General features: G+C 37.0%; 1 protein-coding gene across 4 annotated transcripts in view; it reads right to left on the reverse strand.

Annotated features, from left to right (window-relative positions):
• The window catches only part of IRAG1 (inositol 1,4,5-triphosphate receptor associated 1), a 73,952-nt gene extending 52,528 nt beyond the window's left edge, over positions 1–21,424 (reverse strand). Inside the window, exons 1-6 of one of the 4 annotated variants that reach the window (XM_075755164.1) lie at positions 21,014–21,422; positions 11,140–11,260; positions 9,593–9,780; positions 8,062–8,194; positions 7,370–7,515; positions 4,802–5,069 (exon numbers count right to left, since the gene is read on the reverse strand). The gene's annotated coding sequence lies outside the window, so the exon portion shown is untranslated. Of the gene's footprint in view, positions 1–4,801; positions 5,070–7,369; positions 7,516–8,061; positions 8,195–9,592; positions 9,781–11,139; positions 11,261–21,013 lie in introns of all 4 variants that reach the window. The other 3 variants (XM_075755165.1, XM_075755163.1, XM_075755166.1) reach the window with 3 other exon arrangements.
• Positions 21,425–24,347: the final 2,923 nt, after the last annotated feature.

The raw sequence follows: 24,347 nt of genomic DNA on the forward strand, positions 1-24,347 counted from the left end.
GGAGACTTAATCTCAGGCAGTACTTGCAAACCTCTCTCAATTACCAGCTTGAGGAGTTAAGCATCATGATTCTCTCCTGCACTTAGGAGACAAACTCAGCTACTTGGCCTGAACTATACATGGCCAGAATCAAGGAACAGAAAGTCTCCCAGAAGGAGACTTCCCAGTGGCTGCAGTCTAGCACCCACAGCCAAAATTGCAGGAGAAAATTTGCCCTTGTTTTATCCTTATTTGACATGCAAATAAGGTAGCTTGAGGAAAAATAAACCTGAGCTCTTTAATGTGGGGAAAAGAGAGAAAGCATACTGCTTATCACTTCAGAAAGAAGATATTTGTTGACTTGCAGAAAGGATGGTCAGAAAATGAAAGCAAACAGTTGTTTGCAAGAAAAGAAAAGTGCGTTCCCATTTCCTGTGTTGTCAAAGATCTGCCCTTAGGCTCCATCAGAATCCAAAATGAAGGACGAGAGATTACTGCTAGTACAAAAAAAAAAAATCCAGAGCTGCCTTTCCACTATATCCACCATAGAAAATCTTTACCTACAGAATCCCAGGATTGAGAAAACATGGTAATGCCAAAAAGTGAAAATTCAGTATTTTATTTTGCAGGTTTCCTTACAAGTAAAGGGATCTTAGATCATCCACTCCAATAGTAGCTTGTGCTGGTTTTGGCTGGGATAGAGTTAATTTTCTTCGTAGTAGCTGGTGTGGGGCTGTGTTCTGGGTTTGTGCTGAAAACAGTGTTGATGATAACACAGGGATGTTTTTGATATTGCTGAGCAGTGCTTACACAGAGCCAAGGCCTTTTCTGCCTCTCACATCACCCCACCAGTGAGCAGGCTGGGAGTGCACAAGGAGTTGGTAGGGGACACAGCCGGGACAGCTGACCCCAACTGACCAAAGGGATATTCCACACCATATGATGTCATGCTCAGCACAAAAACATGGGGAAGAAAAAGGAGGGGGACACATTCGGAGTGATGGTGTTTGTCTTCCCAAGTAACCGTTACGTGTGATGGAGCCCTGGAGATGGCTGAACACCTGCCTGCTGATGGGAAGTGGTGAATGAATGCCTTGTTTTGCTTTGCTTGCATGGAAAGCTTTTGCTTTACCTGTTAAATTGTCTTTATCTCAACTCACAAGTTTTCTCACTTTTACCCTTCCAATTCTCTCCCCCATCCCACTGGAGGGGGAGTAAGTGAGCAGCTGTGTGGTGCTTAGCTGCTGACTGGGGTTAAACCACAACAGAGCTCAATCATTCTATACTGCTTGACCTTCAAGATATTAACACTGAGGACTCAAAGAAGAATTTAACCATCTACTGCTGGTTTCCTCACTTCGAGGAAACACAGATGTATACTGAACTCGAACTACACTGAAGTCAGCATTTTCAAGTGTGCAACATCAAAGCTAAGCTACTAAAACCAGATTTAAGTGAATGAAGTATCATTCTCAGCAGGATTTATGGGTATTCATATGGAAGTAGATGACCATTTGGGTTACTGGCTAAAGTTCTAGATACAGGAACTTTACAATTTGCACTCTACTTTGGAAACTATTCTCATTGGCTTGCATCTCCTAGAAAGCATAGTAAGAAAAACAACTTTTCATTTTCTTTAGAAAGCTACCAAATACAAAACTCTAAGTCTTTACGTACAGATGGTTTGCTAACCTTATTTTTGAAGTTTTCAACAATTCCTCAAAACCTAGAAGTAGGAAAGTTAATAATAAAGATCAAAGCTAATCAGAACAAGAAAGGAATTTTTATGGATTGACTGGCATGTACTGTACCAAAAAGCCGTATTTTTCTGGGTAATTAGACAGTTCAGAACAAAGCTTTGAGGCAAACAACAGCTCTGCTCTTCTGGAATAGCACAAGCCTAATGTAGCAAAATGTTCCTCATATCCAATTTGTCAAAATCTTTCCCTGATAAAATTATTTAGCCAACACCATTCCATCACTGATTATATCCAGGAGTTGATCCAAAAACAATGTACCAGCTTTATGCACTTTATCTCATCTCATCAACATCTAAAAAAAAACCCCACACTCATTTATTATGGTTTTTATCAGTGTTGCGCACAGGGAGCCCCTAGCAAAGAGGTGAGCTTAAACCAGACAATTACTTCTGCAGGGACAGAGAATTATAGACTTTGGGGTTTACATTTTATATACTGGGTTTTAAAATTTTGACCTCAAAACCTAAAAAGAAAATGGAGGAGGTGAACAGGGAGTAAAAGGAGCGGTTACCCATGGAAGAGACTTCAAAACAGAAACAGGACATATCATGGGTCAAGATTTGCAATAGAAATATAAGATCCCACTCCAGTTGTTCTCTGTGTCTCTTCCAGAGTGCACCATCTCCACAGTAAGAGCAAGCGAATAAGGCACATACTTGCCTTTCAGTCATCTCAGTTTGCAACCAGCAGTTTAGCTCAAGCTGCTAATGACAGAGGTTGTATGTCATGTCCTGTTCCACTGTAGCTGTTAAAAGTTTGGTAACTTCTGACAGAGGAGCAAGGTGACAATATGGGGGAGAAGCAGCATTCACATCTTGATACTGAGCTAAATCTATCTGAACTCATCTTTCCTAGCCCTATTTCACAGCACTTTATCAGCTATGCTAGACTTCAATATTGCTATTGTTGTTAGTGTCTTAAGAAACTGTGATGTGCATCTAATTAAGCTCATTTTATAACATACACAAATCAGACAAAATGGTATTCTGTATTTGCCTACTTATAAACAATTAGTATACAATAAGTATATAGTCTGTATACATTGAGATTTATTGCCTTACCTTAAATATTTTTTTCCTTATACTGAATAAACTAAACAAAGTTATATTAAAGTAATGGAATGTGGCTACTTTATTTTAAACTTAAAATAGTTGTAGAAAGTTATGGAATGAAAAAGATTCAATTATTCTAATATATTATGAAATAAAAAATACAAACCAAGGTAAAATATTTAGAAAATGTGTCTTAAAAGAAGATATAGCAAGTCATTGTAATTTTAACAGTACCATAAAACTACACAGATAAGACTAATCTAAAATAGAAGAAATGCTGAATACCAATGCTTCAAAAGTTTCATTATTAATCAAAGTTTTGGCATTTTAGAATGCCTCTGAACAACATTCTGGCAAACGCAGAGACAAAAAGCTGCATGTTAACTACCTGAGGTAGTGTAGGGCAAATAAAAACGCTTAAAGAGACTGAGATAAAGGCAAACAGTATAAGCAATGAATGGTGCTCATTCTTCCCAAACCCCTCCTTCAATATTTTGATGTTGACCTTGAAGTGCGGTACTATTCTGCCAAAACAAATCTCTTGTTTGAGGGCTGATTGTTTTACAATTTTATTATCACTTAAGGCTTTCATCCTAGTTCCTAACCTTAAGATAATAAATGTCCTACATAAGAAATTAATGTAATATTTTATCACTACATAGATGCAGATATGAGAATGATAAATTAAGACGGGGTGTACAGCATTCCAAACTTTGCTATTTCATTAAATTTCTTTATAGAAGTTGACAAGCATTTTCATACAGACAATATGTATTTTCAAAGAGAGGTTTTGACAAAGTTCTCTACTAAACATCTTAAGGAAACTCTGCTCTCACAGGACAAGAGGGAAAGATCTCTTGTAATTTAAGGAAGAAAATAAAGGGTAGGAGTTAGAGGTCTGCTTTTCTGCTGCAGAGATTACACTCTCACGGGGACTGTGGTGTTCAAGACAGTCACAAAGAATCTGGAAAAGAGAGTGTGTACAGCTGATTAAAGATGACATGGGATAATCAGATCTAAAGCCAGCCAAGGCAATTTATGGGATACTGAGCACCTGAATGATGAAATGGCTGGTAAAATACACTGCTGAAAAAATGCAAACCAATGCACATGGGGAAAAAATAACCATAAAATATACTTAGCTAAATCAGGGCCCATCATTATGTTTTACCAGTCAGGGAAAAGATCTGAGTCACTTTGGATAGTTCTCTGAAAATAGCATTCAGCAGCAGCCAAAAAGGCAAGAATGTTAAGAATTAGTAGGAAAGAATTGAGAACAACACATTATGAGCATATTATGCCCAAATCTTCAAAACAGTTCTAGTCACATCTCAAAAAAAAAAAAAAGCAGCAACATCAATACAAAGGGTACATAGAAGAAATAATGGTCAGAAATTGCAAATGGTTTCCACGCAAAAAAAGACTAGAGCTTGAAAAAGGAACACTTCTGGATAGAAACAGGTTAGAAATTTAAAACAACATGAACAGACTGGAGAGGGTGGCCTATTAATTATTTGCTCACAATTCCTCACAGTACACAAGGATAAGAATGCCAAAAGCAGTTATTAAACAACAGTTTAAGTACAAAAGAAACTCCTTCACACCGTATATAATTAAAAACTTGGATTTCTTATCACAGGAAGTTGTAAAAGAATTAGAGCATATAACATGAGTTCAAAAAACAGATTAGATGCATTCAGAGGAGAGTTAGTTATATAGCCTCTGGATCTGGAAAGCCCTAACCTGCAGATGGCTGAAAACAGTGAGGGTTAAATAATGTTCCTGCTTTTGGCATAATGTAAACATGATCCTCATGTAGGATTAAGTGAATAGTTTGCATGACCTGTTCACTGGTGGAAACAGGTTCAAGTTCTGAAAAACTGATTTTCAGAAAGTAAACAAAGGAAAATTGCCTTTATGCCCATTGTGAGTAATTAGCAACGCTGAAGGAAGGGATGGATAGAACAACAGCGAGAAGAAAGTAATGGGAGAAAAAGACTTTTTTCTTACATTTCTCTAGTCAATATGAAACAGTACATGCTAAGATCACAGCCAGGATTAAGATCCTGCTGCCATAGGATGGTACCGTGCTGGATTCCCAAGTAGCCTTCTTGAAGAAGTAAACATATCTCAGTCTGAAGAATGTCTGGCATCTCCCTGCTTTGTCACATTTTAGATTCTTGCATATGAACAAACTTCAGATATTTTTAAGAGGCTACTTGGGTGGCAGGTTACTGAAAGTCTTCTCAGTTCTTTAAGATTCCTCATACAAGAAGTACTGGATTTCACAGGAGAAAAGACAGTGAGTCAGAACTTTTCAAACTTTGCAGTCTTACACACATTTGCTCGCACACACTAAGTGACATTCCCAATTTCATAGCTGCATGAAAAAACTTCCATTTGACTGCAATACTATTTAATAGAAGACACAGGTGAAAACCAGTATAGAATCTTCTTCCCCTCCTTCTTGCCCCAGAAGATCAAGAAACTGAGACTCACATGAAGGTTTACACTCCCCTTGATTATAAAGGATTATTACCATTTACCATCTTTTTTCTTTCTTATTATATTAGCCTACCCATTTCTTCCTTTGCCATTCCCTTACCTATAACACATATTCAGTTGCACGGTGCTGCCTACACTCCTGCTCCCAACACCTCACATGTGGCTGAGTCAGAAAAAACCATAAAAATAATCTCTTCTCAAATCAGCAGTACAAACTGAGAGAATGCTTTAAGATGCTCTTGCAATTCCCACTGTTTTTCTCCCACAGAATCTATACCAGTACAGTGCAAAGGAATTAATCAAACTTTCTGAGACAGAGGTGGGAAGTACCTCTTCTCTTTCTCTAATTAATATTTCTTTCTAGTTCAGCCAGTATAAAAATCAGGTCTCAGTAGGCAAGTGAATGAAAAAACACCAACAATTGGTCTCAGATACGACGGATGGCCTCCCCCTGACCTATTCAAATTTAAAAAAAACAACCCTTAGAAATACTACATATCAGCCATATGATTTTACAACTCTAGAAGTTATTTCACACTGTAATATGTCCCTCGTATAGCTAGTAAGTTGACTCTATAAGAGAAATTCCACAATGAGATTGCTTTAACAATGAAGAGATAATATATATCATTATAACTTTTCATGGGCTATTGCTAGATTCTACATCATAGGCTAACTGTACATAGACAACAGTCCCTGCACAAGATCAAAGCAGACAAACTATATTTAATTCTTGTCTACCAAACTTTGTAAACAACCTACTTTCTTTTCCAGTAATGAAAAGCACAACCAAAGCTTCCACTCACTACAGAAAGGCTTTGAAGAGTCAGACTGTAAATTTGTTTGCCTCTAAACTTCCAGGTTTTCCCTGTGCTGCATCACTGCAACACTAAGTTAAATATTATGCTTTTAACCTCAGGGGGCCACAGCTTGTCCTTGTGCTGTAAGGCCTGCAGGACCCAATTAAGCAAGGAAATCTTACTAACATCAAATCTTGGGAGTGCAGACAAGCAAAGGAACATGATACCAAGCAGGGAATGATTCTCATTTGTAAAGAGCTATTACACTTCATTCATGGTCTCTGAATACCTATTCCATTATTACCTCCACCCAGAAGATAGTTACTCAGAAAACAGCAAGCATCTGTCTTTGGAGGTGGAGGAAGGGGAGTCTCTTAATATAAGCACAATTAATTGTACATTAAGGAACTTAAAGAAATTCATAATTTCTAAACTAAAAAAGCCAAAATTCTTACCCACTGACATCACAAGAGTTTTGCTTGACTACTCAGGATATAGCCAGTATGAAAATTTTGGAAAAAAAAAGAAAGTCATCTCTTGATAACAGACTAGTAAGTGCCTCCTTTTCAATCTAATAATTTTAAATGAAACATGTTTAGTAGAAAATTATATAGTTTTCCATGCTTTTACCATATACTTGGCTTCTGTTGTCTACTATGGCCCTTGTTATCTTGCGAAACATCTTCTCCAGCTACATATCAGAGTGAGTACTGGGAGCTACACCTGAAACTAAGTAAAGCTTTATTTTGAGAAAGTAACCAAACAATTATTTTCAATCCTGGTGATAAATGTTTTCAAATTTATTGTTGAAGAAGAGAGAAAAAGGTGGAATAACAGTTAGTATTCATGCAGAATGCGTCTGGACAGGAATACATTGTTTTAGTTTACTGCGTCTTCAACTGAGGTGAGTCAAACACAGGTTAAATTATACCTTTATGGCACACAAAGTATAAACTTCTCAGTGCTGAGAATCTGTCCCACAAAACTGTGGCACTGCTAACATAATACTGATAAACGAGCTAAGACTGGGCTTGTTGACGTTTTTTGCACATGCATCTTCCAAATGCAAATGTCTGAGGATATAATAGCCTTATGTCCCTAATTGATTAAAAATTATTTGCTCCCATTAGAGTTTTATCATATTTCCTCTTTTTGGTTGTAAAGATAAACTGTCTTAAGAATAATTGCATTTAATTAAACTATAAAATAATCTTCTATACACCACTAAAGCAACAGATTTATTAGAAGGGAAATATATGTAATTTCAGTCTACTTTGTGTGATTGCTTCCATAGTCAGTTTTACAGGTAAGCCTTTTCTTATTTAAAAGATTTTATTCCAGTTCTTGTCTTGGCCCAGGAAAGGATTCTTATGAAATGTTAGTCATCTTTATCACATATGTATTCCAAGTTCAAAGCTTCTGTGATGCAAACACAATGCTTTAGTATCAAGCATTTAAAATGGTATATTTTCTTCCAATTAAAAATCATTGGGATTGAGAACTTTATCTAAACAACATATATCAATACACACGCATTTGCCACAAAGTAGGAGCAAAATATAACTTGCTTGTTCTATCACTATGATGACAATTTCTTCAAGGAAAAAGAAGACGGGGTTTGTAATTTTTTTTGCTTTGGCACATAAAAAAAACAATTAGAGAACTTTTCAAAAAACAGTTTTTCCAATATACAAAAGTTAAATTCTCATATCAATATTCCTCTTCCCCTTGAAGCTCTCATGTTTGCAGTTTTGCCTTAGAAATTGCATTTTGGTACCCATTATGAAACATTCTCTGCTATACTTATCTCTCTTTATCAATTCAGTTAAACCAAAGCAAACACTAGCTTTACATTAGTCCTACTACAGTTGTTATTGTTGATGTAAAGAAAGCAAAACTTGATAAGGTAAGGAAGTGATTTATTCCCCCCCACTCCCCATGGACAATGCAGATATTTGCTTTTACTTGTAAATTGAAAATGCTGTTTTCATTCAAAGATTCATCAATTTTGATATGGCTGGATACAGTTGCTAAATACCAATCTAAGATTTCTTTCAAATGTTTCTACCAAAACCAGTAACATTAAAATTGATGTTCTCTGTGGGGGGAAAGAGCAAGAGAAGAAAATCAGCCTAGACTATTCTACTCTGTACATCATTTTCAATAAGAGTTATTATAATACCACATGCCTTCAACAGATTGAGAGGCATGAAAATATGTATAAAACGGACATTTCATGGAGAGTCAATTTAGCCTAAGGCCATTTATCTCCCTAAGTTTCCTCTTTGGTTGGTTGGTTTGGTTTTTTATTTAAGTCAACTTAAGTTACTGCCCTAAAATCAGGAACTTAATTTAGGCTCTCTGAATTGCACAATGGAGGAACTTCTCTCTTCTCAGATGATTACAGGGGAAGCCCAGGGAGACAAACTTCAGTAGGCTAAAATTAACCTTTTTTTTTTATATATATTCCCCTTTCCTGAAATGACTTACTTCAGATTATCTTCCAAATAAATTGGTTGGAGCAGAGGAAGGAATAGTGGGCTCAAGAGAGATAGCTTCTATCCTTCTCTTAATTCTTAATTTTATTGGCTAAGAAGTTAAATTCTTAAGAATTAAAGTCTTAATTCTCTTTATTAGCCTTCTCTTCTATCCAAGTCCCAGGCTGCGGTCATTAGGAAATCATCTTCCCAATTGTTTTGCCTCACAAATTGATAGAAATAAAAAAGCTAGAACCAGAGTTCCTAGGTTTTCTGTGAACATTTAATCTAAGTTTCACTAATCTTTTTCATATCCTTCCTTTATTTCTTCTTTGTAATACATAACGACTGAATACAAACAAGTAACACTTGCCAAGCTAGCTTAACAAACAAGATATACAATGTCTATATCTATGCAAAAAACTAAATCTAAAGATAAATTAATATCAACGATACTGTTTGATCTGTGTAAATAAGATTATGTCAAATCGTGCTGAACATGTTTCTAAGGCACAAAGATTTTTTCCAACAGAAACTTTTTTGTTGTTGTTAATGTTTCTTAGAACAATGTTTATTTTAATTTCCATGGTGCTTAATGGCAAATTCTAAGTGTTCCCTTCAAGTGTTTTGTTTTTAACCCTCTTGGAGGAAAAAAGTATATTTTTACAGAATGAAGAGGATAAAGTTACTAACTGAATGTACCATTTTTGGGTTTTTGTTAAATATTTAAATTTAAAGTGAAAGCCAGCTATGACTTTTTCCAAAATTCTCATTATCCATTTAACTCAGAAATAATTCTGAACAAACAAGAGAATCTAGAAGATAAACAAACAGGGCAACTATCATACTTTCCATAACAATTCATTTGCCAACCTGAGTAAAAGGTACCACACTTTTCTGTCATGCATGTGAAAGAAAAAAACACTTCAATTATCAGTGCATTTTAAGCATGCTTTTGAACTAAGTTGAAGCAAAAATAAAATTTCAATCACATAGCTTCTTTTAATTATAAGCAATACCTTAACTGAACTTTGTACTGCAGAGCTTTATGAATATTCAGTGAGAGTGTAACCAATTACACAATATTAGTACTTCTGGTATTAAAAATTATATTTTCTTTTTAAATTTTTTCAGTAGACTGGAGTAATGGAATGTTATTTAGTTTACTCATCAGGTTCATTCTCTGTCTTCATTTGTATTCCTACAACTATACCAAGCAAAAAAAATCAGGCATTAGTAAGTCACATAACTTTTCTAGGCAATTTTCTCTGCAAAGGCATGCAGAAGTTATTTGCCTAATTGACTTTCACAAAGCTACACATTTGTAACCCTTATTATGATGGGTTAATATTCCTTAGGGAGGTATGAATATTAAAAACATGCTGAATAAGCTTTATGTTAGTACATTACTCAACCTTTATAACTGAGCAGAACACTGAAGTTTCATCAATTTAAATCATTCTTTCATAGTGCAAATACAGCAGAAAATACTAGAACCGTGTGTTTAAGAAAGTGAGGGATGCAACAGTTTGGTTCTGAACTATTCAGGAGATCTGGTTCTTCACTGTATATTTTCCCTATGTAATCTTCCCTATGTAAATCTTTAATTACATCCTGCAAATATTTTGGGAAAGCTGAGCTTTTTTTGGGTTTTGTTTGGTTTTCAAAAGATCTATTTAAGAACCTCAGAACATTCAAAATACTAGCAACATAATTCTGCAGCTTTTTCAAATAAACACTTGCTAATATAGCTAAGGTTTACCACTGTGAAGAAAAGACAATCATTCCCCAATGCACTTAAGTGAAACTGGCCACTATCTTATTACTTCACCTGAACTGTTCATGAGCTGTTGGTATTGTGTAATGCTGCTTCAGGATAGGCCATAATTATTAAATTCATAATAGTAAAACTCATATTATCTAACAGTAGCTGTCTGGTCTTCTGCACTTCTGACTTAAATCTCACTTTTGTCACATACATACCCAAACCATATTGCACTTTCAGTTAGCAAGAATGCATAGTTACATACAGAGTTTTATGATATAACTTCTATCCCTGAACATCCACCTAGGCAGAGCATTGAACTCAGTGGGAATTATGATTGAGAATTATGGACAAAGATATAGCTTTTCAATATTAGTTAGGCAATCCAATTATTTTAATCTTCTAGTTCACTAACTTCAGTTTCTGATCTGGACTGCAAAGGATTAACATTTTCACAGACAGTAAGCTACCACTGGTGTCCTCAATAGAAGAGTGTACGAACACAGAAATTGGTGTTATATAAATGCTTTCTTAGCATTCCCTATCTTCTCATTTATAACTTTTATACTATTTTTATGAACAATTTAATCAAAATTTTAAAACTAGCAAATGGTCAACATACATGTTAATCAACCAAACAAATTACTGAAATATTTTAAAAAATTGTCACAACAAGTAGGTGACCTATGTAACAAGACTCTTTTTAACTTCACTGGATGAGACCCATAAATGAGAAATTAGCCCAACCGTTTCAAATAACAGAAGTAAAATTTAAAATGCAACCAGAAAGCTAGACATTACTTATCAGAGGAATTTAAGGTCTGGGACTGTCATGGTCAGCATAGCACCCTGTAGCACAGGTGAAGAAAGGATAGTGAAAATTCAGCAGGCTGATGGTCAGAATGCTGTAAGCAAGAGCTTCCTGTTTTAAACATAAAAAGAAACAAATGTAATGTTATCTAGACAGAAAAGGGTTTTTGTTGTTTAAGCAAAACAAACAACTACTCCCAAACAGATAATCAAGCAAAGAAAGAAAACAGGATGTTAACACAAGTAAATTTCTTCCACCTAATCACAGAATAATTAATCAGTGCCTAACAGAAAAAAGTATGTAGTCAGTTTGCTTAAGAACAAATGAGATCTTATTCTGCCATTTTTTACTGAAGCTAACTTCAACAAAAAGGGTCTTTAAAAATTTCTAAAGTGAGGTGAAGGAAGCCAGAGCGTGAGTTTAACAGTATCACCATCTTTCTTTGGTTTCGTGAGCATCTGTTTAGCATTCCTGCTTTTCCCAATGTTATTTAAAACCCATGAAATCAAGAGGGAGGAAAAAAAAAAAGTACACAATCCGATCCATAAAACCAGTATTTGCATACTCTGAGTATGCAAGTATCTTCAGAGAAAGAGTCAAGTATTTTGCTGTATATTTTCAAGAAAAAACTAAATCTATGACAGGTGATTAAGAGAGTATCCAAAGGAGCAGGTACGAGTGAGCAGTGTCCATGATGTGGAACTCCTGGAGTTTCATCAACCTTAGAGCTTGCATACTGACCTCATATATGCACAAAGGGACATCATTAGTGGAGAAACCACTTTAGATGCAAGGAAATTTTCAGAGAAGGGATTCTTGATCCTCAGCTGCCTTCTTCAAATGACCAGAAAGCAGATGAGGGCTGCTGTCTCTGGATATTACTTTATTCTCCCTGGCTGAGCTTCAAAACATCTGTTACATAAGGAAAGTCTAATTAGAATGGCTGTCTCTACCCGGCTGGCTGACATTTGTTTGCCATGGGAAGAACCTGTCCACTAACAACATTCCCATGAGCCTGACTGACATGCCTGAAGAGCAGGCTCAGTAGAGTCTATAGACTGTTCCCAAAGACTGCAGAAACCTCCAATCTTTTCCCTCTAGGGACTGCAGCCTTGATGGAAAAATCTGCAAAATAGATGAGGGTCTGGTTTACAATCTAACAGTGCTCTGCACTGCTTTGGAAAGATGACAGACATATGGACTGCCACCAACTATTAGAACTTAGTGTGAAATCACAGATTTATTAGCATGTAGCTTTCATGATCTGTTTCACACACATTTGCAAAAGTTTTCCAAAATAAAGTTAAGATATCACTGCAGACAGTTTTGTAACCTATGTCTCTTTACATTAAGAAACAAGTTGTTTCTAAGTAGCTGAGCTAACAAAACCTGTTCTTCAGGTATTTTAATGATTTTGCATCTTACCTCCCTCATCATAATAAGCTCGCTTGTCTCCTGATCTTCTGCCAGTCTGGAGGGACAAGAGACAGCATTTACTGTGCCTGGTTTTGAGCTCCACATATGCCAGGTTGCCAGCTGGCAGATCAAACAGAATCAATGATGATTTCAGCTCAGAGTTGAGCCTTTCCCCCTTAGCAGCACTAAGCTGGATCTCTCCTCTCTTACCACACTGCTGATTTTCACTTGCAGGAATGTGATACTTTTGAGATCCTCTCTTGCCAAATTCAACAAGTTGGACAAGTTCAAAGGCTACTGGGAGGGAATGGAAGGCAGGGAAGAAGGGGGAAGGATAGTTGGCTGACAACCAGAACAACAGCACAATCTTTATTCCAAGGAAAACAAGACCAAAAATAGATTTTGGAAAGAATAAATGCATAGTTAACACTTAAAGAAGGCTAGTGGACAATAAACAATGAGAAACATGTCTCTAACCAATAGCCATATAATTCTTTTTTCCTTGAAAAAAGCTTAAGCAGTCATGTTGTCTGTTCAACTCTCCCTCTTCCCCCCCCTGCACTGCAATAACATTTGAAGCTGGTGAACAGTTTCAACCGAAGCTGACCCAGGGAATGGCAGGTATCAGGCGCTTCGCATTTCCATGGCAGATGCAAGTTTAGGGGTACAGCATCTGAAACAGAGACTATACAGAATAGCTTTAATAAACCGATGTTGCAACAATCGTGGTCAGGGTGCTATATGTATAGGTGACAGTTCTAAGGAATATCAGGTTTCTGTATTTCAAGTGTTTGACAGTTTCAGGAAACATAACCTACAGTTTATAAGTTTCGCACATCTCCTCCCATTGTCTTCTCTTCCTCCCCAATTCGGTTATTCATATAACCGCATATTGTCAACAGTAAAAGTTACATTATTGTATATGAAGCATAGATATGCTAATTTTACAGGCACACTATGTGTAACCACAGAAGCATCTCCCATGCTTGACTTAAAAGATAACCACTGAAATTATAAGAAAAATTTAACAAGTATCAATAAATATTTATAGATCTAACATTTGGACTCCTTTATGAGATCTGTTAAAAAACCAAAACCACAATCAGTCCTGTTGATATATCTTTAAGAATAAAGGTGATTGTCCAGTGCTCCATGCAGAACAGTTGAGAAGGAAAGTAAACAAAGGATCCACATAGAGGTTGAGAAAGACACATGCTTCCATGCACATGGAAGTTTGTGCAGCTATAAAGCTACAAACTGTCAAATTTCTCATCAGTTAAAACCAAAATTGAAATATTAAAATTAAATCCCAAAGATGCCTAAAATTTGTTACAGAAAAATACCATAGTGAGCTTGCAAAAACAAACTCTTCTGTAGTAGAAATGAGAGCTGTTACTATCTATGTAACATTGTAACTCTTATTTTGAGAAAAACTAAGCCACATCCATGGCAATAGTTTATTCACACTTTTTACAAAATAAAGAGACTCAAACATACTTAGAAGTATTAGAGGCTTTAGGTGTGCCCTCAAACTACAGAGTACAATAGTGCCTCTAAGAATCACTTTATCTGTATGTTTACCAGCACAGTGACCCCTGAACAAGAACATTAATCACTAACAACTGAAACAAACATTAAAAATATGTATTTCTACTACTGATACATTCCTGGTATCAGACTTCTCAATTGGACTTCAAAGCATATGTTAATGAAAACAATGAAGACATTTGAAATAATTATGTGGCTGTTGTAGAGTGCCCTATTCAAACCAAACAGCACACTGCTATGCAGTTCAAGCCAATCTCATTTGAACCTTGAGGATTCTTCAAGCAGTTAGGAATAAATAGAACAGAACAGTTATATTGCTTTCAGAGAAGGTTCCAATTTTTGCAAGTCTTCTTTCTCCTAACTTGTTCCTCAGTAGAAGACAGAACAAGGCATAGAAATGCCTGAAGTAACAATTCAATTCCATAACTGAACTTACAGTTGTCAAAATAACATGCCTGCCTTTACTTGCCATGTTTTATGAAGGAAGTTGAATTTCCTCCTGTCTTCAAGAAGCAACTGAATGTTCAAGGCTTTGAGCCCCAGAGAGATGCTAAGGATTCCATTAGCTACTATTTCATTTCTTTTCTTTTTGATAGCAGGGTTCCCATAGCTGCCTCAGGAGCAAGGGCATTTCAGACTGTTGGAATGTTACATTGAGGAAATCTACACAGTCTGATGCACTCTGTATGCTGATTTTCACACTTGATATCATGAGACTGGAGGAATTTAGAGAAAGGTGAACATTTTCAGCAACTTCTCTTGCAGAGAAAGGCAAAGTTGATCAACGTATTGAACTATGTCACACAAGCCATGAAGAAGCAACTGAATTAAGTTGGGATCCAACTGCCCTTTTTCCCACAGCCACTTTGGGATTTATACCATTAGGCCACATTTTGCTCACAGATTTGAGCACAGGGCTCCTAGAACTATGTGGCAACTCTGCCTCTAATATACTGAGCATCTTTGTCATATTCTCAGTCCCACAATCTCCCTGTCCCAGAAAGGGCTGTTAATGCACTGTGGCAATTTGCACATCATTTTTGAGATTTTTATTGCTATAGCAACTGAGTGTAGGCATTTAAACATAGCAACAGACTTTTTATAGCACTTTCTTGGATGTCAAAATGGCACGTTGTTTTATTTTCTAAGCAGATGCTCAGAAGATAAGTACACAAGATGAATGCTCCGTACCCACCTTGAAAAGGAAGAAAAAACCTCCCAACTTCACAGCCTCTGAATCATATAAGCAGAGAAGTGTAAGGCATATTGTGAGTCTAAAGGATTTTGTTTTGAGAAAGTATATAATTAATTACTACCTGAGAATGAGATTAAGTGAAAAACTTTGTTGATTTGTGCCCATTTTGTAAAAAGATGTGCAAGAAATTTATAAGGTCCTACTCTGAAGGAAAAAAACCTTTTAATCAACTCTGATCTTCACTTGTTAAGCAACAGAAAAAAGGAAATTGTTTTCATAATCAGTGGAGCCAGATTCTCAGGAGGGATCAAAATCCACTGAGACAGACCCCTAGTTCATGCACACGGGCAGAGCTCCACACATTCCAAAACAGCAACAGTGATTTACAAGAAGTGATTTTGACCTGCTATGTGGTTTAAGGAAATACAATTCATCATTTTCATAACATGAAAGGCTACTTTTCTCTGGTATGGTATTTTTCTTTGGTCCTTTAAGCTCTGTATCATTTCTACAAGTGATCAGTGAAAAACACCACTTGGTGTTTAATGTAATTTCTGAACACAATCCTAGACATGGAAATACCAAGCAGCAACAGGACAGATTTCCTGGGGGATCTTTAGGTATTATTCACCTTTCTGTTATGGTTATACGTCAGCTTTGTATAAAGTGGGATGGTTGATGTTTGCCATTTTACCAACAAAAAACATTTAAAATTTGTTAAACAGGAAATGTCGAAGACTTTAAAAAATGAATCCAACAGGAAATGTCAAGAGCTTCTTATAAGGGTATAGAGTTGTTAATATCCCAGTAAGTCTACTCCATTAGCACACAATATATGAGTTTTGGAAGGGATGTTTTAATGCTGTGTTTTATGCAGGAGAGATTTCAAACAGGTCTCAAAAGCTCAGCATGCAGATAAAAATTGAGTTTTACATGTTGAGGTTTTCAGATATATCCCAAAAATTCTTCATCCCTGTCCCTCACAGATATTTCCACTTAATTCCATGAATAAACACAGAGCAGTTTTCAAGTCTCCTAATCTTGCTTTAAGTATCTAAGATACTTAGGAATCCTGATACATCCGCTTGGTTTTCTACAGTCTCCTCCACTGACTACCACACTTACCAAAAACAGCTTTTAGAGCAATGTTAATAATTATACCTAGAAATGCCGATAATTAAACCTGTTGAAGAATAGGAATGATAAGTTTATTAACTCCAACAGCTCTCAGGGAAGTCAAGATGATAGGCACAACTATAGTTGCATAGGGAACTAAGCACAATATTTAGATTTGCTTACAAGATTTTTTTCCAGTTTGAGATGATGTGCAGAACATCAACTTGATTTAACACCTCCTCCTGGCACAAACTTCACCCTAGGAGTGGCTAGGCCCCTAATCATATTGTGCAATTTTCATGAGCCCAGAGGTCAGTCACATTGATTCACTATTTAAAAGAAAAATATGGGAAATTAATTGGCTGAAATTATGAAGCATGCGTTCATTTTTATACATTGTTAATTCCCCTTCCTCTCCACAAGCTCTCCTTCAACTTAGGGTTAGACATTTTACTTACAATTTTTCTATTCTGCAATTAGAACGCAGTTCAGCACAGCTTTGGAGGTTTTAACAGGAAATATTAATTGACATCATGCTCTATTATATTCTACTACCTGCACACATACACTTCCTTCTAAAAAGGCCTTTTCAGAGACATTTCAGAGAAACTAGGGGAACATTTGAAAATGAAATAGTGGATTTTTCTTTTCCCAAATTTCAGAAACAGATCTCACTCTATGGATCCTACCATTTGTTTGTGCACCCCTCTAAGTCCAAAATGAGATGGGTAAAAATGGACCAACTGCTTCTACTCATTCTCCTAGATCTCAGACTATTATTTTCTGCTAACTAACATAGCCTTTACCTTTGTGGCGTTCACCAAGAGCCTGATCTGGCACCACTGAAGTGAATGGAAACTTTGCTGATGATTTAAAAAGCAAAGGCTCAGAGCCAAATTCCCCATGTATAACTTCAGTGTTACAAAACATTCTGCAGAATTATATAAACAGTAATAATTTTACTCTGAAGGCAAGCCCCTAGCCCAAAGCAATTGCTGTATTTGACCCAGCAGCACAGAATTTCTACCACATGTCCATTTCCAGGATGCAAAGCTTTACAACTGGTAAGAAAAAAGTGTGCAACTCCCAAAAAAACCACAGCTGCACTGCCCTCCCCCCCCCCCCCCCCCCATTGTTATATCAACTTTTCATTTGTGCTTTGTGCAGAAACTGCATTAGTTGGGGGAAGAAACTTTCAGGTTTACATACACACTTGACTTACATCACCTGTCAAGTTTTCATGTTTCCCTCCCTGCCCCTCTCATCCTCCCTCCTCCACACAATTGGTGTTAACATATAAAAAAAATTTAGAAAAATCTTACTCTACATGCCTTACTTGTCCAAACCCACAGGTTTACAATATTACAGGTCCCTGATGAATTGTGATTCCTAAAGACTCTGGGTTTTGTACATTTTAAGGGCAGGTAAAAGTTCTAGCAGATGGTAAGGTATTCTTCATTTCAGCTATTAGTTGGGGGGTGGTGGTTATTGTTGCCAGTTTTGTTGTTGTTTAAATCTTTCAGATACTTAATACATTTGGTAATTCCTATGTAAAACTGAATTTCTCAAATTATTTTCCAGATTGTAACATTAACGACAGACACATTGAAATAAACAAAGTAAAGAAAAATAAAGAAAAAGCCTATTACATCTACCTATTGAAGAGGATTAAATGCCGGATTGCTGGTAGAGCCCAAGCTGTCCAACAAAACCTATGGCTACAAGTCCACTTGCCCTAAGTATCAAATTCCTCCCTCCTTTTCAGAATTCTTAGGACCTACTTTCCAGGGAGGGAAACTGAGCTATTATTTCAAAGTGCTACCATAACAGTCACAGTCTTAGTTCTCCATAACATACCACTACATGTGTACATAAGCAATAATTCATGTCTTGAGTCACTAGTTTATAAGCTTACAAAGATCCATCACCCACTCAGATTTCCTTTCTGTCAGTGATACTGAGATCCAAAACATCTCTTTGACCCACTTTTTAAAGTAAGCACGAGTGGAGAACACAGCACAAGGAAATTCTTCTGCTTAGTGTACAGGAAAGCTGTAAGTTAGGACAGAAGAGATCTCTCTCTGCTCACAAATGCCCCAGATCTTTAAATAGCCCACAAGCCTTGAAACAGCAAGGCTTTTTCTTTCCCCTTCCACTTGCAAGTCATTTGATGCTTCTTTTTCCTGGACTTACACATTTCTCTAGTAACAGCAACTAAATGAGGCAAGAGAACTCCATGATATGTAGGAACGTACACATATGACCCTTGAAAAGAGAAGCTTTCACATCTGTCTCTTCTCAGTACCAAGTCCCTATCCCTCAAGTTGCCATACTCTGTCTTATCCAACTTTTCAAAAAGTGATTTGACATCATACTATCATTAAAAACTATCAGAAAATAGATTGAGCCAAAGGAGGATGGAAGAAGCTGGTGTTAAAGATCTGAACTATGAACCCGTCTGCTAGATAATTAACTTCCACTACTTTGGTCCCAGATAAATAGGACTACAGTTATTAAATGTGACTCGGACATATAAAATGATAAGAGGTAGGGAGGGTACAGGTTTCATGTCCGCAGCCAATTTAGAGCTTAATCCAGAGGGATGTAAAGCAAATGGATTTATATAAATTAAATACATTGATAATCCTAGGTACTTTATCATAGCGCTGACGTTAACACACAATTTTCACAATGTATAGAGCAACCTGTACTTTTTATATTAAATTACACTTATTGTCATCATAACATCTTTACTGAAGATAAATTTACATATAGACACTATATAACATATTCTAAGTTACAAAATCAAAAAAGAATTGTATAGAATAAGAAAAATAGTTGCTGAAATGCTACAAGATATCATATATTAGAAATATATACTTAGTTCAGAGGGGGAGGAGTTAGACACAGGTAAGTTATTCCAGTCCATACACAAGGTTAAAAATAACTTATTAACACTTAAACGCCTTCTAAATACTGTCTAAAATTGCACATCCTTGCACAAGATGAAGGGATGCATAAAATGTCACAAGTAAAGTAACATATGCAAGACAGCAAATCAGAACGAGGGCCTCTGGAGGCTAGAAAATACAAGAATATTAAAAGAGTGAGGACTCTCTAGTACTCAGCATTTGATATATCGGATTGTTTCTTAATTTCCACTGTTAGTTCTAATAAGCTTAGATTTCTACAGGTTGTATCATTAGGTTATTAAGCTCTAAGTTTGGGAATAATTGTTGATTTGGGATATAATTGTTGATTTAAAACATGAAGGTCAGTTAGGAGATTAACCTAGAAGTACTAAACTGTTCACTATTGATAGTCCAAAGAAAAATGAAAGGAAAATTAGTTACAAATTTTGCAACCGGATCTGAAATATTCTAACAAGATTCATTTATCATATTCTCTTGAAACTGGATGAAGTGAACTTTCATCAAAGTATACACACCACCTACCATTTCAAATATAAATGCAGTAACTGTTAGCACTTGCAGGAACAGTCTATGCTCAGAACTCTAAATTCCCCAATCTTTGCACAGCATAAACTAAAAACTACTAGCTAATCACTCTGCAAAGATGGAAATTCACTGCTGATTGCAGAGAATTTTTCACCAGATGAAACCATGCTATATACGATTTGAAAAATCAACTCACTAACACAAGTTGTTACTAATATGAGCAAGTAACAGAAATCCGAGTCTTCAATTTCAGCTATCGTTTCCTTGTACTGACCTCATTCTTTCATGTTGTTTACATACTGCTGTCTGAAAAAGAGCTTAACATGCACATTAGTAAGACAAAAAACCGTGTTTTAATTTGCCAAGAAAATAGATACACTTCAGTGCAGAGTACCTACCAAACAGCACAGATAAAACTGAAGACTGAAATATCAGGAAATGTAAATATTGTGATTTTTCATACTAAAGCAAGCAAGCATGCTTTAACATTTGAAGGGTTTTCTTGTGGTTTTTTTTTTCTGTACAGCATTCCAATTAAACACAACTTCATGGTATTAATTTACCTCTAATAGGATTAAAGCCAAACATATACTGTATAAAGAAATGCTCTGGAAATGTCTTTTTAAAAGATAGGTTCCAGGCACAAGTAGGTAATCCATCAAAATGAACAACTCCGGCACTTAAAAGCAAGCATGTAGGAAGGGAAGTCATACAATTAAAAAAAGAAATCCATTAAATATTTGCTTCCTTATAACATGTATTGCTGCTAACTAAGACTCTCTAATAGTTAGCACAATACAGACAACAGTATCTATGAATCAGGTTGCCTTGAATTACTGACTACGTACCTTTATTAATCAAGTCTCAGTATAATTAACACAGCTTTTTCTTTTTCATTCTTGTATATTCCCAAACAGTACATAAGAAGAACTAGGTTTTGTTAGCTACACCCACTTTTTAAGCAGCTAAAATTTGAAGAAGAGGTAGAATTTGAAGAGGGTGGGGGGGAAGAGGTAGAAAGCACCAACTACTCGGTATCACAACAAGGTACTGTACCTTTAAGGAAGAAATATGTTCCGTTCTGTTTCACGGCTGAAAAAGAGCTTATTCTCAGTTATAGAGATTACTTACCTAAAACTTCAGTTATTCCTCTTTTTTCCCTCAGGCCAGCCTCTCTTTCACTCTTGGGAGCTTTTACCATTTAAGGTCAATGTTACATCTGGCTCTAGTAACTAAAGCTGAAGCAATTTTTAACTCAGAGATCCAGCAGGCTGTCTAACATTAGAATGAGAGTTTAAATTCAAAGTAGCTCTTCAGAAAGCCTCTTTCTTGCTTCAGAGAATTACAGAATAAAAAGCTTTCCTATTCTGGCATAAGTACTCTGAGTACAACGCGATGCAGACATCCCATTAGCATTCTTCAAGTTCACTGCATATAAGGCTCTACTTACTCATTTCTGATTAAAATGGGCAAGTAGGAAGAACAGATGAAATAGTTCGCATCATGTTATGTTAACCCTTAGAATTTTTTACTGAAACAACTGCTACTATTTTTCATTCTCTCCGTTCTGTCCCGTCCCCGTCCCCCCCCCCCCGCCTTTGGTCAGAGGAGTCTAAATTAGAAAGTCAATACAAGGCATGTGAACTTTTAAAGAACATTGGCTTCAGTCCAGTCATGGGCTCTGCTCTCCACTTGCAGAATATGAATAATTCCCATTGAAGTCCACAGAAGTTGTCTGTATCCCATGAGAGAATGTAGCGACAAACAGAACATGAAGAGGGGAAAAACCAACAAACCAACCCAACCCCAAAACATTTACCAAACTATATTCAGGTACCTGCAGGAGATGTAATTCAGAGCTAAGCTCTGAAACGGACACAGAACTTACTCCAGCCCTTTAGCCAATTCAGATAATTTATTTATAAGTTTTTACAATTGCATCCACAGATCCTAACTAAGAGTTCTGCTTATGCCAGGTACTATAAAGTTGTTAAATATAAGCAAGCCAAACCCTGTTCAAAAACCATTCACAATTCAAGTAAAGACAAGAGAGCTGAAAGTGGTAAATGTCAAAAAAAGTCACACCAGAAAGTCTGTAAAATTATTAGATAGTGAGATTGGAGGGGATAAATTAGGGCTGCATTTAAGAGAATAAACAATAACACTAAATTTAATAAGAGCATCAAGGCAGAAATAGATCAAAGAAAAGTAAGGATTTGATGATTTGAGTTGGAAAGCACACTCCATAGGGGAGTGAGGCATGGAAACATGAGGCTGCTTGTAGAAGAAGTCAGCAAAGTTGAGTTGATTGCAACGTAACACAGTCCCTGTAACATAAGGAAATAAAATGCTGGGCACCTCATATGTGCCGCATAAGGCCTGAGCTTGTATTAGTGTGTTATTCCACACTTAAGACATTCTTTGTCCCCAAAAATCAATATAGTAAAAAAACCTTCTAACACTGGCATTTAAGCTTGATCCCAAGACAATGGGAGTGGCTGGGTGTTTCGAAACCCATTTCAGGCTTTGATGTCCTTTGTCCACTTATAGCCCTTTGCACCGTTACTGGCTTTCTGACAAGACATTTTAACATATCTCTTTATGCTCTTGAATTATTATTTTATTACCCACAAACTCAAGTTTTGAAATATTCTTTTGTGGTTTAGCATGATTACAGTCTGCCATCTAGTTATCTGCAAAGACAGAAGTCTTACTAACATCTGTAATCCATCATTTGTCAGCTTGATTTTCTCAGAATTTCTAGGCCACAAATGTCAAATGTTTCATTTGTCTGCAACAGAAGTCATGTTTCTTCTAAATCTGTATGCATCCCTTTCATAGCAAAAACTACTTTGAACCCAAAAACAAATTTTGGGCAAGAACAAGTTGCTTACTGCCTTTTAACACTACCCTATTATCCTCTGGGAAATAAAAATTTTCAATTCAGTTGCTTGGTTCATTGGTCTAGCATTCTATAACCACTGTTGGCCAAATTAAGCCAAAATTTGTTAAAGTAATGGAGATCTCAAAATATTTTCAAGTTCCTAGAAACTTCATGAAATCAGCAGCTTGTAAAGGAGATCTAAGTTAATGCCTCGATACAGGAGAAACCTATAGCAACAGAGTTTCAGTTCTCTTTTCATAGAATGGTTTAGGTTGGAAGAGACCTCAAAGATCATCTAGTTCCAAGCCCCCTGCCATGGGCAGGGACACCCTCCACTAGACCAAAAGCCTCATCTAACCTGGCCTTGAACACTTCCAGGGATGGGGCATCCACAACTTCTCTGGGCAACCTGTTCCAGGGTCTCACCACCCTCACAGTGAAGAATTTCCTTCTAACATCTAATCTAAATCTACCCAACTTCAGCTTAAGGCCATTACCCCTTGTCCTGTCACTACATGTCCTTGTAAACAGTCCCTCTCCAGCTTTCCTGTAGGTCCCCTTTAGGTACTGGAAGGCTGCTAAAAGGTCTCCCAGAGCCTTCTCTTCTCCAGACTGAACAATCCCAAGTCTCTCAGCCTGTTTTCACAGGAGAGGAGCTCCAACCCTCTGGTCATCTTCATGGCCCTCCATTGGACTTGGTCCAACAGCTCCATGTCTGTCTTGTACCAGGGACCCCAGAGGTGGACACAGTACTCCAGGTGGAGTCTCACGAGAGCAGAGTAGAGGGGCAGAATCACCTCCCTTGACCTGCTGGTCATGCTTCTTTTACTATAGCCCAGGATACAGTTGGCTTTCTGGGCTGCAAGCGCATGTTGCTGACTCATGTTGAGCTCTTCATCAACCAACAGCCCCAGGCCCTTCTCCTCAGGGCTGCCCTGAATCCATTCTCTGCCCAGCCTGTAGTTGTGCTTGGGATTTCCCCAACACATGTGCAGGACCTTGCACTTGGCCTTGTTGAACTTCATGAAGTTTGCACAGGCCTATCTCTCAAGCCTGTCCAGGCCCCTCTGGATGGCATCCCTTCCCTCCAGTGTGTCGATCTCATCACATACTTGCTGTCATGAGCAAAATTACTGAGGGTGCACTCAATTCCACTGTCCACAAAGATGTTAAACAGTGCCAGTCCCAATACAGACCCCTGAAGAATGCCACTTGTCACTGGTCTGCACTTGAACACCGAGCCATTGACCGCAACTCTTTTGAGTGCAACCACCCAGCCAAATCCTTATCCACTGAGTGGTCTATCTGTCAAATTGATGTCTCTCCAATTTAAACACAAGGATGATGTGTGGGACAGCATCAAATGCTTTGCATAAGTCCAGGCAGATGACATCAGTTACTCTTCCTTTATCCACCAATGCTGTAATCCCATTGTAGAAGGCCACCAAATTTGTCAGGCACAATTTGCCCTTAGTGAAGCCATACTGCCTGTCACCACCTCCTTATTTTCCATGTGCCTTAGCATAGTTTCCAGGAGGATCTGCTCCATGATCTTGCTGGGCACAGAGGTGAGACTGACCG

This window comes from Balearica regulorum, chromosome 5 (genome assembly GCF_011004875.1).
Source record: "Balearica regulorum gibbericeps isolate bBalReg1 chromosome 5, bBalReg1.pri, whole genome shotgun sequence".
Classification (NCBI taxonomy): domain Eukaryota; kingdom Metazoa; phylum Chordata; class Aves; order Gruiformes; family Gruidae; genus Balearica; species Balearica regulorum.